Source organism: Felis catus, chromosome A2 (assembly GCF_018350175.1).
Source record: "Felis catus isolate Fca126 chromosome A2, F.catus_Fca126_mat1.0, whole genome shotgun sequence".
Taxonomy (NCBI): domain Eukaryota; kingdom Metazoa; phylum Chordata; class Mammalia; order Carnivora; family Felidae; genus Felis; species Felis catus.
In genome coordinates this window covers 79860713-79867078 of record NC_058369.1, presented here as the reverse complement: position 1 = coordinate 79867078, position 6366 = coordinate 79860713, and the positions used below count along the sequence as shown (strand labels likewise).

General features: G+C 46.0%; 1 long non-coding RNA gene across 1 annotated transcript; it reads left to right on the top strand.

Moving 5' to 3' along the window:
• Window positions 1-325: 325 nt before the first annotated feature.
• Window positions 326-1917, top strand: LOC109497426. The gene is made up of 2 exons (XR_002153618.2): window positions 326-527; window positions 1339-1917. It is a non-coding gene; the product is annotated as an uncharacterized LOC109497426 (long non-coding RNA).
• The last annotated feature ends 4449 nt before the right edge of the window (window positions 1918-6366 follow it).

The following is a 6366-nucleotide window of genomic DNA, read 5'->3' as shown; positions in this document are numbered from 1 at the left end:
TTTGGGGAGTGATCAAATGCTCTAAAGTTGTTTGTGGTGATGGTTACACAACTCTATGAATATACTAAAAACCATTGAGTCATACATTTTAAATGTGTGAATTGTATACAATGTGGATTTTATCTCAATAAAGAGGCTATTTTTAAATGCACAGGCAACACTGCGCTGGGTGTGTACTTGAATTTGTTCCAGTGAAGGAGACAAACCACCTTCTGTCACTAAAGGAGAAGAGTCTAGGCTCTTATCCTGTCTACCCTTACTGTATACACAGTTTCTATTTGGGGCCTTTTTATAGTTGTATTACAGTTAGTGAGCAACAGTTAAGTCAAAAACCACAAAGGCCTTGGTTACAGCTTACCCTTGTTTTTGATCAACAATAACATGACTGATGTCACTATGGCTCAACTCAACCACAAACATGGATTCAGGAAGTTCTGGAGATGGGCTGGGGGCTAGTGGAGATGACCAGCTGGAGATTCGGCTCCTTGGAGAGACAGTGGTTGGCTGGACCTGAGCTCCAGAGGAAGGTATTGGTACAGGCTGGAAAAAATGTCTTCTCCTGACCTGGAGGTGGAATGTTACTATGGAAGGAATCCTGAGGGAAAAAAGAGTTCTCTTGCTTGGCCTGGACATACAGACTGGGGATTCTTGAGAAGAGCTCATTTTGAGCCCAGCATTTTTCTAACTAACTTCCAGCCCAGCACCCTTCTTCCACTTCACTGCCCCATCCCTGATCCCCAAGGGAAACCATACCAGATTGGGAGGATGGCGATGCTGGTGGGGGAGGGGGGGGCATCTGTAGTGAAGTGACTGTAGAGCACAAGAACATGAGACAATTCTCCCATCACTTAGTAACAAGGCCTTCTGTTGGTTACATTTTATGTGTCAATTTGGAGAGGCCACAGTGCCCGGAGAGTTAGTTAAGCCTTTTCTGGATGTTTCTGTGAGGGTGTTTTTGGATCAGATTTACATTAAATCAGTGGGCTGTGAATAAAGCAGATTGCCTTCCATAATGTGGGTGGGCCTCATCCAAGCAGTTGAAGGCCTGAATAGAACAAAAGGCTGACCCTCCTCTGAGTAAGAGGGAATTCTGCCAGGAGACTGCCTTCATTTGCAACATTGGCTCTTCCTGGCTTGCTGGCAGAACCTTTACACTCCAACTGCAACTGTTTCCTGAGTCTCCAACCTGCCTGCTTCCCCCTTCAGATTTTGGACTTGCCAAGCCTCCACAATGGCATGAGCATACTCCTGAAAATAGATTTCTTTATATATATGTATACCCTATTCTGTTTTCTGGAGAACCTTGACTAACACAGGCCCATATTTCTCTGGCTTCAGGAGGGACACTTGGAACAAAAAGGAAATATTGCTCTGATCTCACCAAAAGGAGACTGAAACACTGCCAACCAGGGACAGGAGCTTCCTGAGTAGGAGCTGAGGCCTCTGTGCGGCAATTTAGTGAGAGCATAGCTGGTGAGAGAACCATGTGAAAAACACGTGAGTCTCCAGCTAGAAGAGGGGATTAGGAGACCCGTGTCTGTAGATGTACCCATGGCTTATGGAGCTTGGAGAAACGTGGGCTTACTAACATCCTAAAGCAAGCCCTGCCTGCCAAGTCTTCATATAGAAAGTGCTTCTTCTAGGGACAGTCAGTCCCAGGTTGGCTCTTCAGGCTTGGACAGGTTTGCTTCAAATTTCTGTTCTTTGTGGACATAGGTCATCAACTTCTTGTTGGGCAAAGACAACAACAGACATGTCCAAGTTCAGCCTCAGGAACCACCTTGGATGGCAGAAGCTGGCCCTCGAAGCTTCCCTAACAAATAACAGCAATTCTCGAGAGTCCTCACGCACACAAGATAATGCTTTAGCAGTCAACAGGGGCTCTCAACTCTGGAATAAATGACGTCCACTTGGTCACTCTTCCTACAAACTATACACTTCTTTGAAACATACAGACACATGCATACTCTGAAACAAGACTCATGCTGGTAAAAAAAGAAAAAAAAGGAGAAAGGGGCTTGATATTTAGGACAAAGGGGTGGGAGCTCCCTGTGAACGACATTACACAAGAGAAGGTATGGAGGAGGAAATGGGGCAGCAGAGAGCAAGGCAATGACCGAGGCCAAGTGAAACAGGAACATCAGCCAGGAAGCATGTGGCTCGGTCTTGGAGACATTTCCTTCGAGTTCCCTCTTGCCCGAAAGCCTAACCAGTGTTGGGATGGCGAGTGCTGTCACCTCTGAGCATTGGAGACATGCATTGTCCACACTGCTCCTTTGGCACATGGCATGGTTTTCTGGAATCATAAGCATTTCTGTTCAACGGTCCTGACTCTCCAGTTAAATGCAAAGGCAGACTTTTTCTTTCTTTTTAGGAATGGTATGTTCTTAGTTTAAGAAAAGGTTCTAGGGGTGCCTGGGTGGCTCAGTCGGTTGAGCATCCGACTTCGGCTCAGGTCATGATCTCGCAGTCTGTGAGTTCGAGCCCCACGTCAGGCTCTGTGCTGACAGCTCAGAGCCTGGAGCCTGCTTCTGATTCTGTCTCTCTCTCTCTCTCTCTCTCTCTCTCTCTCTTTCTGCTCTTCCCCCGCTCACACTGTCTCTCTCTCCTTCAAAAATAAATAAACATTAAAAAAAAAAAAAGAACAGGTTCTAACTTGGGGCACCTGGGTAGCTTCAGTAGTTAAATGGCCGACTCTTGATTTTGGCTCAGGTCTTGATCTCCCGGTTTGTGGGTTTGAGCCCCACATTGGGGTCTGCGCTGACAGCACGGAGCATGTTTGGGATTCTCTGTCCTGCTCTCTGCCCCTGCCCTGCTTTCTCAATAAATAAACTTAAAAAAAAAATTGGTTGTAAGCACAAGGGAAATTAATACAGGAAAGTTGATGCTTATGAAACAGATGGAAATACTGAAGGAACAGTCATCTAGCCTGAGGCCTTCTGGAATGTCCACCTGAAAACCAAAGAATTGACTCGCACCCCCTCTTCCCCAGGAGCTACGGCCTCTACCCATATTAGGAGGGTGAAGGATCCGGAGGCTGCTGCTGGAACTACTGAGCCCATGAATACACTGCAGTTGCTGTACTCAGGCAGTGTGGAAGCTGGAATCAGGAAACTTGACCAGCAGGCCAACAAAAGATAGCCGATGGCCTCTGCCTCTTCTGAGACTTGCACAATCAGGAAGTTGCACATCCACAAATACAAAGGAGTCTGGGAAATGGGGTTTTAAGCTTTCCAGCCTCTGAAACACAGAAAGGCACCCCAGGAAGAGGTAGGAATGGATACTCAATGCCAATGGATTTCCAACACAAGTGGTGATTTTCACTGAGGTGTTACGCTTGCCCTGGCTCGGGAGCAAACTTGTGCTCCTTCCGTTCCCTTGCCCTCAAGATCAAATGCAAGGCTTACTCTCTCTCCACTACCTCCCATGCCACCCCCTGCTCAAAGGCTGATGAACATTCAAGCATGTTGCAAGGAGGGCTAATGCATATGGAATTGAGAGGACAGAAACCCAACAATTTCTCATGCCCGTCAGGCAATGGAGAAAGACTGGTTGCTGTCAAAGGAAAGTCCTCACCAGACACCTGCCAGAAGGCAAGTGGCATAGCTCTGTGGCAAAAAGTATAGGGCTTATTCAGATTCAGTTCTGTCCTCATGGCCCACCCCACCTCTCTCTCATCACCTACCTCCCTTCCATCTCCCTCAGTCTGGGGAATACTTTGCTAATCTAGGTGAGGAGTTTTGCTTTTACTCTTGATGTTATCTCCTACGTCTGCTGCCTGTCGGTGCACTTCAGTCCACCAAAGGCCAAGACCAAGATGTTTTTCAAAGGTTGCCTGCACCCAGATCACCTGAGGGCTTGTTAGGACACAGACTGCTGGGTCTGGGTGGGGCCCAAGAATTTGCCTTTCTAACAAGGACACCCGGGTGACTCCGATGTTGCACTGGTAGAACCACTGGCTCGGGGTTTGAAATTCCACCATTCTGTACTTTCTGTTTTCAATTCCCATCTCTAAAGGCAAGAGGAAGGAATGGCTGAACTCTTCAGATCGGGGAGATGGGGCAATGGGAATGAAAAATTGAGGAGAGGAAAAAATGTTCCCAAAGTCAAAACATTGCCATCGCTCAGTAATAATAATATATAACTCCTTGGCTATGCTTTTAATGCTTGAAAGGGTGGTGCTTAATTTAAAGGCAGACTTTGGGGCTGGGAAGGGTAGTATATCCTTTGTGCAAGAAATAAAATCCAGACTAGGTTTTAAGCACAAAAGAAATTAATATAGGGAAATTGGTGCTTCCGGAACAGTTGAGTCCTTTCTCCCTGATTTTCCTCCTTCTTCCCTTCCTCTCCCTCACGGACCCTCCAGGCTCTCTTAACCACCCTGCTCAGCCCTCGGTCTTGCTTCTTTCCTCTCTGCTCCTGACAGTCATTGGCTCGATCCAGTCTTTTCCCATGTGGAAGGGCCTAAGCTACTACTTCCAGACACAGTGCTGAGCAGTATACGCACATCTCCTGTAGCCCTCCTGCCAATCAGGCCAGAGGGGATTTTAGTGCTCAGTTCACAGATGAGGACAGGAGGACTCAGAGAGGTCACACCACTAGCATTTGGGGAGTCTAGGACTGGATCCCAGCTTTGTTTGGCTTCTGGTTCTGGGCCCTTCCCCCATCTTCATGATCTGGTGTCATTTTGCATCCCAGACCGGGGGACAGAGACCTTTAGCAGGAGACCTGCAATCACTGTGTGAGCACCGGTCCTGGTAGGTGTTAGTCTCTGGGCCAGAGCTTTATGGGATGTGTCACTCATGGCGGGGATAGCAGGACCAGTTTTCCATCCAAGAGGCTCATTCCCTGTACATTTGTTCATTTCTGGGACATTCTTTTTGAAAATGAACTTGGTGGGAACTTAGGTTTTATTCCAAAAAAAAAAAAAAAAAAAAAATCCCACAAAATTCCCAGCAAACCCCAAATTGTGTAGATTGGAGGGAGGAGGCATGTTATTTTTTGGCAGAAAAAGTCTGGCAATAAACTTCTAAAAACATAATAAAAGTGATTTTTAACATCCTGTTTTTCCTCCTTTTGTTGATTTTTGAACATTTCTTCCCAAGCAAAGAGTTACGCAACAAGACCTGAAAATTGCCAAACCCTTATTTTATTGGTAGTTTTATTTGATTCCTTCTCTGTTTCTGTGCACCTTATCTGCTCTGAACCTTCACCTAGGAAATGAAGGGACTTTATAGCACTCTGAGAGTGGCCCAGAAGCCACATGGGGCTAGATAACAGTTTCCTAACAGTGAAAAAAGCCAAGCCAAGTGAAGAGCTCTGAAAAGCTAACTGTAGGCTATCACGCTCATACATGATCTGTCCGTGGGCAGGTAAACCTTGAACCTAGGAATATGGATGTCTGTGATAACTGGTTCCTGCTCTTCGTCCTGAACCAAAAAATTCAAATCTCCGTGTCTTTCTGAGTATTTTCAAAAACTTCCATTCTCCATATCCCATGAAAGCCAGTCTGGTGCAGGGGTTAGGAGTGCAGATACTAGAGGTAGACCAAATATATATTTCTCCAGATCTTAGTTCTGCCTCTTCCTAGCTGTGTGATCTTGAGCAAGTTACCTGACCTCTCTGTGGCTCAGCCTCCTTACCTGTAAAATGAGGCTGATAAGGTTAGGGTTGCTAGGGTGGATAAGGTGGATTCAATTAGTTAATACATATAAAATGCCTACTTTAGAGCAGTCGCTGGTGTGTAGTAAATGCTCAATTAAACTTGCTATTCTTATTGGTCTTGTGGCATAAATTAGATCTCAATTTGTGAATACTTCTATGAATACCTTTCTGGTTTCCAGAGTGGTAATGGAATCACAATGTCCTGGTCCTTGCCAATGATGAGTCATAGCAACAATTCCTGCAGAACAATTTGCTCCTTGTAAGCAACATTTGTCATCCTTTTATTTATTTTTTATTTTTAGAAAATGTTTACTTATTTCTAAGAGAAAGAAGGAGAGAGAATGGGGGAGGGGCAGAGAGAGAGAGAGAGAGAGAGAGAGAGAGAGAATCCCAAGTAGGATCTGCACTGTCAGCACAGAGCTGGGTGTGGGGCTCGAACTCAAGAACCATGAGATCATGGCCTGAGCCCAAATCAAGAGTCAGATGTTAACCGACTGAGCCCCCCAGGTGCCCCATCATCCTTTTAGTTAGGTCTCCTTTGCTGCTCCATGTCAGAGATTAAGACACAGAGGCGAAAGTCACACATTCAAGCCATCTACCTTGCCATCAGAAGGTCTACTGTGAAATGGGACTCTTTCCTTGTTTCCAACCCAAGCCATGACACCTCAGTCCTGGCCCAGCCATTAACTAGCTGCGTGATAT